Genomic DNA, 18,126 nt, shown 5'->3' with positions numbered 1-18,126 from the left:
CTGAGAGATGTTTTAGGAGTCATGATTTTTCAGAGTACAAAAATAGGAATTCAGGGATTGCTAAGGTGGAGGTATCCTAAAAACAGTCCAGGTTTGCAGCTGAGATCTCAGAAAGGTCATATTCCTGAGTAAGAGTCACATCCCAGAAATAAGAGCAAAAGTGGTTTAGGTTATTTTTACAACATGAATCCTTAAATGGGATCAAACTGATCTGTTTTTACTCTATCTGCTACTTGAGGAAAATTTAACCTTTGTTGCATTACTATACCCATTGTCTTTACAATGTCAAAAATATAATGTGCAGCATTCAATTAAAAATATGGAAGCATATGAAGAAACAGGATAAATGATCAAGAACCTATCAAGAATACCAAGCTATCAAGAATAGTTTTATAGTTTCAGAAATTTCTTCAGGGCCTTTTTCATATCTTTGTTCCTAAAACTATATATTATTGGATTAAGAAGTGGGGTGACAACAGAATAAAACAGAGTCACAGTCATCTGCATTCTAGCACCATGCTCAGATGCTGGGCATACATGACCACTACTGAGCCATAGAACAGTGAAACCACAGTCAGATGAGACCCGCAGGTGGAGAAAGCTTTCCTTTGTCCAGCTGCTGAAGGAAATTTCAATACAGCTTTTATGACCAAAGCATAGGACCCCATGATGAAGAGAAAGAGAATGATGAGGGGAATAGGACTTATAGTGGAGAAAACAAGCTCCATCACAGGAGCTTTTTTGCAGGTGAGTGCTAGAAGAGGACCTGGGTCACACAGGAAATGGTCAATGATCCTGGATCCACAGAAAGACATTTGGGAGATGATGATTATGGGAATCAAAAACCAGAGAAAACCAAGTACCCAGCAGCTGATCACAAGATTGGTGCAGAGGCGTCCAGTCATGCGGGTGGGGTAATGTAGAGGTCGGCAGATGGCAAGATATCGATCAAATGCCATAATAGCCAAGAAAAAGCATTCTGTAGAACCCAAGGAGAAGAAAAAGTAGAACTGGAGAAGGCACCCAGAGAAGGAGATGAGCTTGTTGTCAGAGAAGAAGTTGGCCAGCATGTTGGGGACAGTGGAGGTGACATACCAGATCTCCAGGAAGGAGAAGTTGGCAAGCAGGATGTACATGGGGATGTGGAGTCTCTGATCCCAGCACACAGCACAGATGATAGAACCGTTGCCGATGAGGGTCAGGAGGTAGACAGCAGAGAAGAGCCCAAAGAGGAGAATCTGCCCCTCCCTGGGGCAAGGGAAGCCCAGGAGGATGAAGCCAGTGATGGTGCTGGAGGTGTTGGGGGTGTTGGAGATTTTCATGGATCTGGAAAAGACCAGCAAATATTAAATGAGTTTGTATAGAGACATGAGGACTCAGATTTATACTTAAATAATCTTGGGAAAGATATAAGAACTTGCATGCCTGAGTGCTAAGTCACTTTAGTCATGTCCAACTCTTTGCAACCCTAGGGACTGTAGCCCACCAGGTTCCTCTGTCCACGGAATTCTCTAGGCAAGAATACTAGGATGGGTTGTCATGCTCTTTTCCAGGGGATTTTCCCAACCCAGGGATCGAACCCACATCTTTTATGTCTCCTGCACAGACCAGCAGGTTCTTTACCACTACTGCCACTTGGGAAGACCATAAGGGCTTATATCAATAATTTATATAACATATCAATAATTTTTTTGAAAGATGAAATATTGACCTGGGTTTCCTCTTTATTCTCATTTATATTTACATCTTGGATTCCATAAAATTTCTGGTCAGAATAGATAAACCCTTCTAGTAAAGTGTTGTAGTGGTATTTGAAGATTATATAGACTTAATAGAGAATATACATATATTACCTTTAGGGCTTCCCAGGTGGCGCTAGTGGTAAAGAACCCATCTGCCAATGCAGGAGACATAAGAGACAAGGGCTCAATCCTAGGGTCAGGAAGATCCGCTGGTGGAGGGCATGGCAATCCACTCCAGTATTCTTGCCTGGAGAACCCTCATGGATAGAGAAGCCTGGCAGGCTACAGTCCATAGGGTCACAAAGAGTCAGACATGACTGAAGTGACTTAGCATGTATGCATACAAATATTACATTTAATAGAGTCTATCTATTGATCTATCTACCAACCAACCTACTGGCCTATTGTCACAAAAATGGAATGAATTTCTTCCACCTTTCAAAGAGGTGACATCATGGCAGTTGTGCCAGAAGTTAAGTCAAACTATGTTGCACATTTATACATTATCTTACAGGATTCTGATTGATTTCAAGATCAATGTGCAAGATTACTTAACAAAAGTATTTGCATTTAGAACAACAGAAAAAGACATGTTGCAGATGTGCAAACTTTAAAGGCTACTTTGCCTTGAGATGCTCCAAGTAGTTACTGGACAAACCTATGTTGCCATGTAACATAAATTAATGGAACTTTTTGAATTACTTCTTCATGTGACTTTTGAAGCAGCCTTTATTTCAAACTAAATGATTTAAATTATTAATTTCATAATGTTTTGTACTAATCATCTATAATCATCAGATCAACTAGAGGAAATTAGCCTTGATTTCTATTGTGTTAAAAAGGCAATCCTGGTCATTCTCAGTGGACATGTGTGTAAGAATTATTAACAGAGCATGTGAAACAGGTCTGTACTTACCTGGAACAGAGATATGAAGTTTTTTTTTTTTTTTAGAGATATGAAGTTTTATAAGCTACAGTTACTGATATATTTCTATCCCAATGATATGAGCTATGAATATTACTGATAACAAGGAATTCTAAATATTCAAATAGCAGTGGATTTGTAAGGATTCAAAACTAAAATTTTGCTTATCCTCCAGTAACTACTTGGAGCATTTCAAGGCAGAGTAGCTTTTAAAGTTTGCATATCTGCAACATGTCTTTTTCTGTTGTTCTAAGTCAGAATACTTTTGTTAAATAATCTTGCACATTGATCTTGAAATCAATCAGAACCCTGTAAGATAATGTATAAATGTGCAATATAAAGAAAATCTATATTCCCTACCCTTTGTTCTATTGTAAATCCATATTTTGCTTTTTGAAGTTTGATACAGGGACCCAGGAAGTCTAATAATTTCCTATCAGAAATATTCAATTTTTGAGAAACCTCCAGGATCAGGAGCAAAAGGTGGTGGCAGCAAGGTGTCATCCCTTCTCATGTAAAGGTGTGGCTGCTTACATGATGTGTTGGAGGAGGAATATAATTGTGTTGGTTGGAGGCAGGGGAACAAAGCTGTGGCAGAGATTATAATACAATGCATATTCTTTAAAAACCCTTTCTGGGTCATTTTAAACAAGATTCCATGATTCCTATTGCATAAGGGATGCTTGAGGCCAATAAAATTCTTGCAGATCTGGCAGACTGTCTTTATATAACTGGACTGGAATTAGATTTAATGGACTCTATTTGGTGAGGGGGAGAGTGTGTAGGTTCTGGTACCTATCCCATGCAATTCCATTTACTATCTTTTTCTCTTCTGCTTTTAGGGGTCCAGTAAATTTCTGAGACCACACATTTGTTTTTTTATAAAGGAGAGTTGAAGGAAGACAGCAGAAGAGTATAATATCCGAGTGACTTTTAAGTCACTCTGTACCAGTTGCACTCATAATCAATGACAGTACTCATTTACCCTTTTTTTGCTTCTTACCCTGGCTTTTGTAGTGTATTTACAAAGTTATATTAGTTGCACGAGCCCATTGATTAGTAAAGAATAAAATTAGGGACTCAAAAGAATAATTCTGCTATGTGAAAACGTCCATAATGAGTTCTAAGTATTTTAGAATCTAAAGATAAATCTAGATTTGCCAGCCAGGATTAACCCTAACTTTGCCAGAATCCTTTGCTCCACATTAACACTGCAGGCTGATGCTCATTATGAAATGTCCTAACAAAGTCTGTGTCTGTGCAAAAAAAAGCATAAGTCTATAATTCTTGTACTGATTCAGAGGAAAGAATTATGATCAATTAAAAACAATTGTTAGGTGTTTTTGACCAGGTTTGCTTTGGTGATATTCCTGAAATTTCATTTTAGGAGTAAGCATCTGCTCAACAATCATATAACTGACCTCTTCAATTGAATGCTGAATAACTTTTTTGGTGAAATTTATGTCAGTGTCGTTTTTCTCCATTATCTAACCCTCACATTGATTCCATCAGAAATTATTGTTAGTTTTTCTCATGTCTAACACTCTCTTGTTTAAGCTATCATCTTTTCTTCCCTGGATCACTGTGATACTGTCCTCACTGGCTTCCTGTTTCACGCTTGCCTCTAGATAGTGTGTTATCCCTGTCATGGCCAGAGTACTCTTTAAAAAAGAAACTCAGATCAGTCCCTTTTCCTGTGCGCATACTTCACTTAGCTTCCCAAAGCACTGAAAATAAAATCTTCAAACCACACTATTAGATGACCCCTTGTAACATCTCCAACCTCATCTCATGACTGTATTAATCAATCATATACATACTATATCTCTCAAACACATACATACGCACACACATAGAAACACACATTCTGTTTTGCAAAGGACTCTGAAGTTTGAATTTAATATAACTGATGTGTTATATTAACACAGTTTCTGACTAACAGAAAGTTAGTCCTCTATTGATTTTTTAATTTAAATCCAAAATACAAGAATTCTTAGCTCACTGTCTATACAAGAATGGGCAGCAGGCCAGATCTGGGCCATTGGCCATAACTTGCTGACTCCTGTTCCATGCATTTTTAAGCATAGGAAAGCAATGATCATCACTTTACTGTGGCACAATAGAAGCTCCTTGGTCCAGCAAGATTCTTATTAGATAGAAAGGGAGGAGACCACTAGAGGCAGCTAGAATCAGCCTAATCTTCTCAGGTAGCACCTTTGGGCCAGCTTTAGCTTAATAAAAAAGATGAGCTTCCAAAGCCATTTGCCTCTTTCTCTCTCTGTCTCTACACACACACACACACACACACACACACACACACACACACACACGCTCGTGCATGCACGGCTTCCCTCTTCCCCACAGTACTTCGGTAATATAACACTGGCCTTCTTTCAGCTGCTAGAAATAGCTAAGTACTTTTCTGACCCAGGGTTTTTTGTTCTTGTTGTCCTCCATGGTCATTCTTAATTCCTAGTTCTCAGCACAGTATGAGGAAGATAGTATATATTTGTTATTTTTTTTGAAAGAAATGATTGTCCTCACTGTTACCAACATAGAGAATATAGATAGATAATACGGAGATATCTACCAATTACTTTCTTTGAGCTTCAAAGAGCCTGTGAGATGAAGTTTTAGGAAATAAATGATATAAGAAAGGGCTCCAAATGATCTGAGACTATGAGAGTATTGGCCCAGACATGAGAGGAATCCATTCAAAGGAAGTAATGGGAGGTACGGTTCTGTGTGGAAGAGCATGTCCCGCCCCAGGTGGCTTACTCTATTGCTAGAAATAATAATGGTCTCCAGTTGTAGATGTTAAAATAGGAGATAGGGAGGGTAGGATGGAAATTCCAGGTTTAGCATCATGACAGAGTTGCTTAGTGGCTCTAGTGGAGTCTTCTACTGTCTCTAAACTTTGGTTTCTTTATGTGAAAAGGGAATAGGGTTATAGAATTTTTAATAACCTTTCATTATAACATGCTTACTCCTACTCCAAGTATACTACAAGTACACATGATATGAAGGTTTTATAGATCTAGAGGTGATAATTTGTTTACATTTATCTCTCAGATAAGAAAATCCATTAGTTTATCATGTTTACATGAGGCAAAAATATCCAGGTGATTCCCTCTAGGGCAGTTCTCCTACTTTGAGAGTCTGACAAAGCTGCCTTAGAAAATAAGATGTGTGAAAAAATGATTCTCTGTGTGTCATCACCATTTCATGCTCAATGTAACTATAAATTGTCAGTGGGTGAAAAAAGATGCTTTGAATAAGACATGCCATTTGTTACTCACCTTTTATTACTTCACTCCTTTGCACAGAAGAGCTGTGGTGTTCACCTGACACAAGGGTAAGCTGGAGCTGTCCAGAGAGGCAGGAGAGTTCCCCTGAATTAGCTGCAGAAAGTTCTGTGGCGGAGGGAGTGGGAATATGCATACAGTGGTGTCAAAGTTGTGTTATGTATGCAGGATGTTGGGACTGAGTTTATTAACAAAGCCAAGCAAGATAAACTACTCCCTGACCTCCATGCTATCTTGGAAAGGTTGGGTTAAACCCAATCTAGATTAGCCAGATTCTCAGATGTAATATATAAGATGAAGGAAAGATATTTCTCTGAAATTTTGCTTTCCCCCCAGGGCTAGTCCACAGAGGCACAACGGGGTAGAAGCATCATGCCTTGCTCTCACAATAGCACATCCATCTGCTTCATTTGGTTTGGTCAGGTGATGTCACAGCTGTCCCATTTCTGCGATGCTTTTGAAAACAAGAAAAACTCTCATTTCTGAGAAGTGGTAGGCAGTTGAAGCATAATAGAAGAGCAAAGGATTTGGAATAAGGAGTTGAGGGTATGATATACAACATATAAACTATTTCTAGTTCTTCCAACTGTAAAATGGGTACAGTAGCACTTTCACCAAACTACTGAGGACTCTGAATGATAAAACATGTGGAACCTTGTCTAGGGCCTGACACACTGTAATGCATAGGAATTTTTAGCTGTGTAATATACAGCTGAAGCAAAGTAAAAGGAAGCCTTATTTAGAGGATAGTAGTTTTCTCACTCTTTTATATTTATTTCTCCTTTAAGCATTATATCATCTCCTTTCTTGAACAAGAGGACCATCCAGACCTGAAGTTTCTCTGAGTGTCTGGTCTTCCTGGAGAGGAGAGTTGGTCTTCCCTACAGAAACCATCAAGGGGTGAAGGAATAGAAACTGAGTGAAGATCTTTCTGTGGCTTGCTGAAGAATGCGAAAATTATAAGCAGAGACTCAAGAGAGTGAGAATCCATGAGGATCTATTTACCACTTCCAGAAGGATCTCTGTGTTAGGAGACTGTTCTTACTAGTTATTCCCTTCCTCTGGGACCTGTCTTCTCAGGAGACTATGCTTCTTCTACCTTTGTTTCCCAGTAGAGTAGAAAACATTACTTTTTCCAGCCCCAAACTTCTCAGTGATGGCATGAGATTTCATCAATGTTTTGCCAATATGAGCCAACTCAGAGTGCTGTTCAAGGGAAAGTCTATTAAAAAAACACAGTGTGATGGAGAACAGTGTGGAGATTCCTTAAAAAATTGCAAATAGAACTACCTTATGACCCAGCAATCCCACTGCTGGGCATACACACCGAGGAAACCAGAATTGAAAGAGACACATGTACCCCAATGTTCATCGCAGCACTGTTTATAATAGCCAGGACATGGAAACAACCTAGATGTCCATCAGCAGATGAATGGATAAGAAAGCTGTGGTACATATACACAATGGAGTATTACTCAGCCATTGAAAAGAATTCATTTGAATCAGTTCTGATGAGATGGATGAAACTGGAGCCGATTATACAGAGTGAAGTAAGCCAGAAAGAAAAACACCAATATAGTATACTAACACATATATATGGAATTTAGAAAGATGGCAATGACGACCCTGTATGCAAGACAGGAAAAAAGACACAGCTGTGTATAACGGACTTTTGGACTCAGAGGGAGAGGGAGAGGGTGGGATGATTTGGGAGAATGGCATTCTATCATGTATACTATCATGTAAGAATTGAATCGCCAGTCTATGTCTGACGCAGGATACAGCATGCTTGGGGCTGGTGCATGGGGATGACCCACAGAGATGTTATGGGGAGGGAGGTGGGAGGGGGGTTCATATTTGGGAACACATGTAAGAATTAAAGATTTTAAAATTAAAAGAAAAAAAATAAAAAATAAAAAAACAGTGTGGTGGCTGTTATGTGGAAGATGTTCCTGGGCCTCTAGTGAGTGCTGTCAATTATGGGTTTGGGGAACAAAGTCTTCTCTGATTCTCCTGAAGGAAGAGATGGGTTGGAGGTATGATGTGACCTCAGCCATAGAGGGCTGTGCAGTTACTCCAAGAATCAATCCCTTTCCAGGACCTCCCTGCTTGTTTTATAGATCTACCCTTTCTCATTTGTGGTTGAGGCCTGTGAGTCTCAAACAGGTGTCTCAATCAGGTGTCTTGATGGTTAACTCAGGTCCAAGAGAAGGCAGAGCAGAACATTTCTTAGCTCTACTCAGGGTTGCATCAGGGAGTTGGATCTAAGGCTTCCTCATCTTGACAGAGGTACAGTGTTTTAGCACAACCCATTTCTTGTCCCTCTGTCTCATTTGTGAAGGAGTTTCAAATCAATGACTTATCAGGTTGTTTAACTTCCTTGTTTGAACTGCTTTGATGTTTCCCTCTGTTTACAACATGAGATTTGAAATTGGCAAACAGAGACAGTTGCAATTCAGCTGTAACTATTGTTACCCCTGTTGTAATTATATACATATATATATTAATTTTATTATATTGAAGTATAACTGATTTAAAATGTTGTGATATTTTCAGATAGGCAGCAAAGGAATCAAGCTATACATATACCTGTATCCATTTTTTCCCCCAAAGTCCCTTCCTATCCAGGCTGCCACATAATATTGAGCAGAGTTTCCTGTGCTAAACAGTAGGTCCATATTTTATATTTTTCATTTTTTCCCACTATTTCTTGCAGAAGTCCTTGTGTCCCAGTTGGATTGAATTGCTTAGACACACAGTGGAATATCATATATTTCAGTACGGTGAATAGTTTTACCCTCTGAAAAGCAGACAAGAACACTGTGAATTGATGACTACCAATGGGAGAGGTAAGCCCTGTGGAGTGAGGATCCCAGGAGATTAACTTAATCATGCAGAAGGGAGATAACTTATGAAGTGTTCTCTTTGCTTTCTTTCTTTCTTTCTTTCCTTTCCTTTCCTTTTTTTTTTTTGTAGCCTCTCCTGTCATTGTTTCCCCAGCTCAAAATGTTTTCTCATAGAATTCTTGAAGGTGGTATTAGTGCATTGTATCAGAGCTCATTGGTTGCTGGTCCATATTCCCTTTGTATTTTCTCCTCCTTTCCACTTCAGCGCAACTTCAAGCTTCTACATTTGTTTGCCTGAGAGTTTTTTCATAACTGGGAAACCTGCTTTGGCTGCCCATTTTTCATTCTTTCAGGCTGAAAGTTAATGATCTCCACACTTCCTGAAACCCTCAGCTATGGACAAATTGGAACTGGAGTATCAGTATCCCAGCTCCTTTGGCAAAATATTGGGATAAGTCTGGAATGTCTAATTGCCTACCTTGGGATCCTCCAGAGGGATTAGCTTCATTTACGTCCAATGGGAGTTGATTTGACTATTTACCCTTTGTCTGAAGACTTTTCTTCCTTATTTGACTTTTCTCTATCAGTCTTCCCTTCATTACATAAATGAACTCTGCATTGGAATCTCTGTCTCAGGATTTATTTGGGGGACACCAATAAAGACATAGGGGCTGGTATATTTGGTCTAGCCACAATTTGTGACACTTTTTAGATAATCAAGTTTGTATCCAGTTTCAAATAAATTTAAATATTCTTCCATTAAGCTTTTTAACAACTTAAATATTGGTATTGTCAGGTGGGTGCTATTCATTATAATGGTTCCTTTAAGAGTACTATCATCAAACAGATTAATTATTATAAAAAATGTTTAACTCCGTCACAAAAAGGAATGATGTACTGAAATATGCTACAACTTGGGCTACTTTGGGAACTTTATGCTTAGTAAAAGAAGGCAGTCACAAAAAGTCACATATTGTATGATTCCTTCATATGGGCTGTCCAGAATAGTCAAACCCATAGAGACAGGGAGCAGATTAGTGACTGCCATGTAACATGGGGGGTGGTGAGGAGGGGGGAGTGACTTACTGTAACGGATATGAGGTGTTATTCTGGGGTGATGAACAAGCTTTGAAATTACAGACGAGTGGTGGCTGCACCACACTGTGAATGCACTAACTACCGCTAAATTGTATACTTTAAGATGTCTGATTGTATGTTATATGAATTTTGCCTCAATTAAAAAAATTAAATCCTAAATTTAATAAAAAAGAAAAGGAGTACTATCATCAAAACACCACCTATCTGCAGTCAGGCCTTTTTACTGTGGAAGATGGAGCTTGCATGTAGATTTTCCAGGTAAAGGAATAATGGATTCATGTGACAGGTCACTGATTTTTTTTCTCTTAATTGGTTATTAGCAATAAGCTTTCTTACAAGAGAAGTTTCAAAAGATAATATTCCACTGAGGACACAGCTTGATTAACATGCCACTTGTGAGCATAATGCTGTTGCCTCTTCTCTTCGACAGCCCACAAGATTGCTGCATGACTCAGCGGCGGATGTCTGAAGTATAGATCCATTTTCTTGTAGAGCATGTGCAGTAGAGATTATTTCATTCTGTAGCCAAACCAATTGGTTTCTGAAGAGCTTTCAAGTCACATTGTTAGAGACCATTTTCCTAGAATGTCTGTACCACTGGTTAATTCAATACTATAAACAATTACAGAATGATACCACTATTTTTTCATACTCCTGTCTGGTGTCAGCTTACCCTTCATCATTTTCTGGTTTTAAATCCCATTATGGTTGGTCAGAGGAGCCCATGGGTTTGCAGAGTTGGACACTGCTGAGCACACACACACAGGGTTGGTTTGAGTAAGTCTTTTCCTCGTTTTCTTCATTCTTTCTCCTCCTTTCTCCTTCCCTTTCCCTTTCTCTGTTTTCCTCCTTCCCCCTCTTGTCCTCTTCCTCCCTCTCTGTCCCTCTTTCTCTTTGTCCTCACTGCCTCAATTTCTCCCCTCTTTTCGTGCCTTCTTCCATGCTCCGCAGGCTCCCCTTGTGGTAAGGAATCCACCTGCAATGCGGGAGACCTGGCTTCAACCCCTGGGTTGGGAAGATTCCCTGGAGAAGGGAAAGGCTACCCACTCCAGTATTCTGGCCTGGAGAATTTCATGAACTGTATGGTCCATGATGTGGCAAAGAGTTGGACACGACTGAGAGACTTTAACTTTCACTTTCCATGCTGTGTGCTTAGTTGCTCAGTGTCCTAATCTTTGCGACCCCATGGACTGTAGCCCGCCAGGCTCCTCTGTCCATGAGGATTCTCCAAGCCAGAATACTGGAGTGGGTTGCCATGCCCTCCTCCAGGGGATCTTCCCAATCCAGGAATCAAACCCAGGTCTCCCTCATTGCAGGCAGATTCTTTACTGTCTGAGTCTCCAGGGAAGCCCAAGAATACTGAAGTGGGTAGCTTATCCCTTCTGCAGGGGATCTTCCTGATCCAGGAATGGAACCGGGGTCTTCTGCATTGCAGGTGGATTCTTTACCAGCTGAGCTACCAGGGAAGCCCTCCTTCTTCCAGACATACATACATAATATACATTTATACATATTTTCTTCATGTATACATCTGTTGATGGACATTTAAGTTGTTTTCATATCTTAAACAGTGAGAATAGAGCTGCAATGAACATGGTAGTGCAGATCTCTCTTCAAGGTTGTTGATTTCAATTTCTTTGGATAAGTAGTTAGAAGAGAGATTCTTAGGTCGTATGGTACTTGTAGTTTTAATTCTTTGAGGAAGCTTTGGATTGTCTGTTGATAGCCCTATCTTTTGTTTATCACTTTATCTCCATCCAATGATTAAAAGAAAGTTAATTTATAAATAAACTTAATAAGTAAATAAGCTTAATGAGTAAATGAGCGTAATAAGTAAAACATTTTCTTTTTAGATTTGTTGAATTGTGAGTTAAAGACTGCCCATAAACCCCTCTTGTGTAACTTCTCCTCCATTCCCTGCCTAAGCAAAAATATAGAATAACATTTATAAAAACAAATGCTAATTGTTTAGGATTTAACAGTAATTAGAACAGCTTGTGGATTTTAGAAATGTTAGATTTAATTTTATCTTTTACATAGAGGAGAGGATTTTAATCACTTTTTGACAGTGCACAGCTAGTAAATAACAAAACTAGAACTCAAACCTAGGTCATAGGTGTTTGGGTCCGTTGCTCTTTGAGCTTGTGTCAGTGAGTTGTTGGGGCAATGATTGCATTCCTGTGTGTTGCCTGCACAGTTCACAACATATTTATCAATATTCAGTCCAACACTCCATCCTTCTCTGGCTTCTTTCCTCACTTCTGCTTCATTTCCCTATACACAGCTGAATGGTACTGGCTCTCTCTTTCTTTGCTAATGACTCGTACCTGAACATCTGCTGCACTGCCCCAGCATGGGTGGCTCTGCGTGTTCCAGTGTTCTTGTGTTTGCTCATTCATGTCCTTATGTGCTTAATTCTCATTTCTCCCTAACATTATTTATCACTTTCTTTGTGACCGGATCCACTGATGCCCTGTCCTGTACCCTCATTCCAGTCATAAATTACATATTTCATTCCTTGAGTTCTACATCTAGGAGTTCAGTTAAAATGCAGACAATAACCACATCATGATATTGATGTATTCTGTAGTGAAATCAATCTCAAACCCTGTAATCTCTAACCTACTCAACAATAATCTGGATCTTACAGATCTTTGTGGAATGAGAATTAATCAGAGCTCATGAATTGTCTTTGGATAGTCCTGTAGCTAATGCCACCTTTTTCTGGTGTATGGGAGAATAACCTCTTTTGACAATCCAAATTGACTTATTTTTATTCTTTATAAATCTCTAGCTATTAGTAGGGGGAGGAGCCTGGTGGGCTGCAGTCCATGGGGTCGCTAAGAGTCAGACACGACTGAGCAACTTCACTTTCACTTTTCACTTTCATGCATTGGAGAAGGAAATGGCAACCCACTCCAGTGTTCTTGCCTGGAGAATCCCAGGGATGGGGGAGCCTGGTGGGTTGCCGTCTTTGGGGTCGCACAGAGTCGGACATGACTGAAGCAATTTAGCAGCAGCAGCAGCAGCAGCTGTTAGTACAAGGAAAAAATATTCAGTATGTGTAATAAAATTTTAGTAAAGATACTATAAGTACAAAGTGAAATGGTAGAGAAAAATATTTGCAATATATTTGACAGATAAAGTGTTAATATCTAAAATAAATAAAAAATTTTTCTTGAGCAAAATATGAAAATTAAAAATGGATAAGAATGTTAACAAGCAAAAAGTAGAGAAAATCCCCTGGCCAATGTCATAAGGAAAAAAATGCTCACCTATCACTAGTAAAAGAAGTGGACTGTCTCTTTAACCCTACCAAACTGGCAAAATTTAAAGTAATTTTATTAGCTCCTAAGGGTGAATGGGTACTTATACTAATAGTGGAAACATGATTGTGCATAGCCTTGAGTGAAAGCAACCTAACAATATCTAAATATTAAGTGTACTGATCTTTGATCCAAAAATATCAATACATTCCTAGAAATCTATCTTATAAAAATAAAGGTATAAGTAGTTTAGAATAAGGGCTTCCCTGGTGGCTCAGATGGTAAAGAACCTGCGTGCAATGTGGCAGACCTGGGTTGGATCGCTGGATTGGGATGATCCCCCGGAGGTGGGTGTGGTGACCCACTCCAGAATTCTTGCCTGGAGAATCCCCATGGGCAGAGGAGCCTGGCAAGCTACAGTCCACGGGGTCACAAAGAGTCGTGTGAATGTGTGTATAAGCCTACAATTACATGTGCCTTAAGATTAATGTGGATGGATACACGTTAGATTATTCATACTGATTATTTAACTAGAGTGTGAGGTAATTGTGAAGAGAAGTGGGGAAAGAATAAAGGTAACAAGAGAGGAAAAGAAATGTACATCCATGGCTGATCCATGTCAATATATGGCAAAAACCTCTACAATATTGTAATTAGCCTCCAATTAAAATAAATACATTAATTTAAGAAAATTAAAAAAATGAAGATGGCCTGCAGAGAGACAGCTTGTCTGTTGCGACCATATGTGTAAAATTATATATGTGTATGTGTACAACCATATGTATATAAATCATATGCATTAATGTAAATTATATACTCTCTCTATATTATACATATGCACATAAACACATCTAAAGAGATGAATAACTAAAATTTAATGATATGGAACCCTGGACAGTGGAATTTACCTGACTGATATATATTTATACTTTACTATTTAAAAAATGTTTAAAATGCCATAAATGCTGGAGAGGATGTGGAGAAAATGGAATCTTCTTGCACTGCTGGTGGGAATTTAAATTGATATAGCCACTATGGAAGACAGTATGGCGATTCCTTTAAAAACTAGAAATAAATCCACCATATGACCCAGCAATCCTACTCCTAGGCATGTACCCTAAGGAAACCAAAATTGAAAAAGACACATGTATCCCATGTGTAGTAAACAGTGCTGCTCATTGTAGCACTATTTGGAATAGCTAGAACATGGAAGCAACCTAGAAGTCCACTGACAGATGAATGGATAAAGAAGTTGTGGTACATACACACAATGGAATATTACTCAGCCATAAAAAGGAACACATTTGAGTCAGTTGTGATGAAGTGGATGAACTTTGAACCTATTATGCAGAGTGAAGTGAGTCAGAAAGAGAAAGATAAATATCGTATTCTAACACATATATACAGAATCTAGAAAAATAGTACTGAAGAATTTATTTACAGGACAGCAGTGGAGAAACAGACATAGAGAATAGGCATATGACATGGGAGAGGGGAGGAGAGGGTGACATGCATGGAAAAAGTAACATGTAAACTTACATTACCATAAGTAAAATAGATAGCCAATGGGAATTTGCTGTATGGCTCAGGAAACTCAAACAGGGGCTCTGTGTCAACCTAGAGGGGTGAGATGGGGCGGGAGGTGGGAAGGAAGTTCAAAAGGGAGAGGACATATTTATACCTATGGCTGATTCATGTTGAGGTTTGACAGAAAACAACAAAATTCTGTAAATAAATTATCCTTCAATTAAAAAATAAATGTTTAAAATAAACAAGTTTTATGTAAATAAGAAAGAAAATTAGGATATTTATTATCAAACATTATTATGTTACAAATGCATTTGAAATAAAATGCTGAATGTAAGCAGCTGTGCAAAGAGCTGAAGCAATTTTCAGCTTTCTTGCCTCCTACCCTCAGGGAAATCATATAACACACTATTATTATATCATATTTTATATGATAAAATAATTATTTTGTCATATAATACAGTCAGATATCTCTTGCTTGTAGTAGCAGTAAACTGTAAATAATGAGACAAGTTTTCTTTAAGAGGCTCAGAGACCCTTTCTATGAATGTCTATCAGGGACACACATGATTTTTAACTTTACCCTGTAGTCCATGAGCTATAGTTTCTGTGTGAAATACTTCATTCTCCTGCTCTCTCACCACTTACCTCTCCACTGTTTGCATATACTGTTCCCCAGGTGACTCCTGTAACAACTAATCTCTTTCTTGGTCATAGCACATCTCACAGTTTAATTTTTTCTCATCCTTGACTGTCAACTCCATGAGGAACTGAAATGTGACTTACTGACTTATCTGATTCAAACTCCATGAGGAACTGAAATGTGACTTACTGACTTATCTGATTCATTTCCTAGATATATACTTGATATATTACAAGTATTCACTAAATGCTTTTAATGAATTAGTGAACAATAAGGAATGCAAATGTAATAGCCTTGAAACTAGACTAATTAACACTTTACATGCATGCTAAGTCGTTTCAGTTGTGTCCGGCTCTTTGCGACCCTGTGAACTGTCCCCACCAGGGACAGGCTCCTCTGTCCATGGGATTCTGCAGGCGAGAATACTGGAGTGAGTTGCCATGCCCTCCTCCAGAGGATCTTCCACACTCAGGGATTGAACGCAGGTCCCCCAGGTCTCCTACATTGGCAGGCGGGCTCTTTACTGTTAGTGCCACCTGGTGGAACTAGGTGAACACTTTAACAAACACTTTTACAAACTTTATTTCCTCCCACACATCTTCAGTTATTGTTGTTCAGTTGCTCAGTTGTGTCCAAGTCTGCGACCCCATGGACTGCAGCACTCCCAGCTTCCCTGTCCATCACCGTCTCCCGGAGCTTGCTCAGACTCATGTCCATTGAGTCAGTGATGCCATCCAACCATCTCATCCTTTGTCATACCCTTCTCCCGCCTTCAGTCCTTCCCAGCATCAGGGTATTTTCCAATGAGTCAGTTCTTTGCATCAGATGGCCAAAGTATTGGAGCTTCAGCTGCAGTATCAGTCCTTCCAATGAATATTCAGGGTTGGTTTCCTTTCATATTGAATGGTTTGATCTCCTTGCAGTCCAAGGGATTCTCAAGAGTCTTCTCCAACACCACAGTTCAAAAGAATCAATTCTTTTTCTCTCAGACTTCTTTATGGTCCAACTCTCACTTCCATACACGACAACTAGAAAAATCATAGCCTTGACTAGATGGATCTTTGTTGGTGAAGTAATGTCTCTGCTTTATAATATGCTGTCTAGGTTTGTCATAGCTTTTCTTCCCAGGAGCAAGTGTCTTTTAATTTCATGGCTGCAGTCATCATCTGCAGTGATTTTGGAGCCCCCCAAAATAAAGTCTGTCACTATTTCCATTGTTTTCCCATCTATTTGCCATGAAGTGATGGGACCAAATGCCATGATCTTCTTTTTCTGAATGTTGAGTTTTAAGTAATCTGCTGTCTTTCACTTTCATCAAGAGGCTCTTTAGTTCTTTGCTTTCTGCCATAAGGGTGGTATCTGCTTATCTGAGGTTATTGATATTTCTCCCGGCAATCTTAATTCCAGCTTGTGCTTCATCCAGCCTGGCATTTTGCATGATGTACTCTGCACATAATTTATATAAGCAGGGTGACAATATACAGCCTTGACGTACTCCTTTCCCAATTTTGAAATTGGAAAACATTTTCAGAGAACAAAATAATTTCCCATATTTCCCCTCCAGAACCAAGAAGTCTGAATGAAATGATGTTTGTGGGTTTTTGGGTCCTGGCTCCTTTGTTTGCATTGGAGACAGCCCGTGCCTTGCCATAGATTCCCCAAGAAACCCAGGAATTGTGGGCGACTGTTTCTTCAGCTCCAGTTCTTAGAAAACTCACCAGTAGAGCTATCATTATTAGCTATAAAATTTTGTCTTAAAGATATTGAAGAGTGAAAATAGGTCTTTTTTCCTTCTCTTGAATTCAAGACATCCTCTTGCCAAATGCAACCATGGTTAGGTTTCTTATTTATCCTATGAAAGGTATTCCTTTTTTTTAAACCATGAGGACAAATTTATAATCTCATCAATAAATGACAACTTACATACTATGCATCATTTATTCACTTAATGACAAATATAAGTTGGAGGTAGTTCCATATCTGCATATCTAAAATTCTCTCATTTAAGAAATGCTACATCATATTCCATTGCATGAATGTCATACATATTGAAATATGTCTCAATAAATAGGCATTTGCATTGTTTATAAAAATGCATTTTTCACATATGTATGATTATATGTGTAGATTGAGTATCTAGGACTGAGTGCAATTGCTGGGATAATGGATATGTGAATTTTAAATTTTCTGAAATTGTTTGCAATGTCCTAAGTAGAAGTTGCACCAGTTTAGACTTTTATCAGTAATTTATGTTTTCCCCTCTTAGATGAAAGAATATTTGATGGCTGTACACCAGAATGCCAAAACCTCCAATACTCTCTTATAGTTTATTATGTATTGCTCTCTTTATGAGTAGAATAAGAAGTATAAAGATTTTTCTAAGCATTTTAAAGTTATTACCAGAGCAAATCACTCAAATTTTCCATTCTTCAGCTTCTTAATCTGTACAATGAGGGAGTTGGATAAAGTCTCTAAGTCCTTTCTCCTAAAAATTTTGGGAAAAGTACAAATAGCCATGATGAATAGGTTCAATAATAGGATGAACAATTCTCGAAGTGTTCAGTTCAGTTCAGTCACTCAGTCATGTCCGACTCTGCAACCTCATGGACTGCAGCACTCCAGGCCTCCCTATCTATCACCAACTCCCAGAGTTTACTCAGATTCGTGTACATTGAGTTGGTACTAGCTATTTACTTAGGACTTTTTAACCTGGAAGAGTATAAAGATAGCCCAGTTGCCCAAAGACTTCCCCTTTTGTTTTTTGACCACGTTTC

The 18,126-nt window shown here is 38.8% G+C and overlaps 1 pseudogene; it reads right to left on the bottom strand.

Annotated features, from left to right (window-relative positions):
* Window positions 1–390: 390 nt before the first annotated feature.
* On the bottom strand, window positions 391–1,322 carry LOC138073320 (olfactory receptor 11G2-like; annotated as a pseudogene).
* Window positions 1,323–18,126: the final 16,804 nt, after the last annotated feature.

This window comes from Capricornis sumatraensis, chromosome 2, assembly GCF_032405125.1.
Source record: "Capricornis sumatraensis isolate serow.1 chromosome 2, serow.2, whole genome shotgun sequence".
In the NCBI taxonomy this organism is placed as follows: Eukaryota; Metazoa; Chordata; class Mammalia; order Artiodactyla; family Bovidae; genus Capricornis; species Capricornis sumatraensis.
The sequence above is the reverse complement of the archived record's forward strand: the minus strand, read 5'-3'. Positions and strand labels throughout refer to the sequence as shown.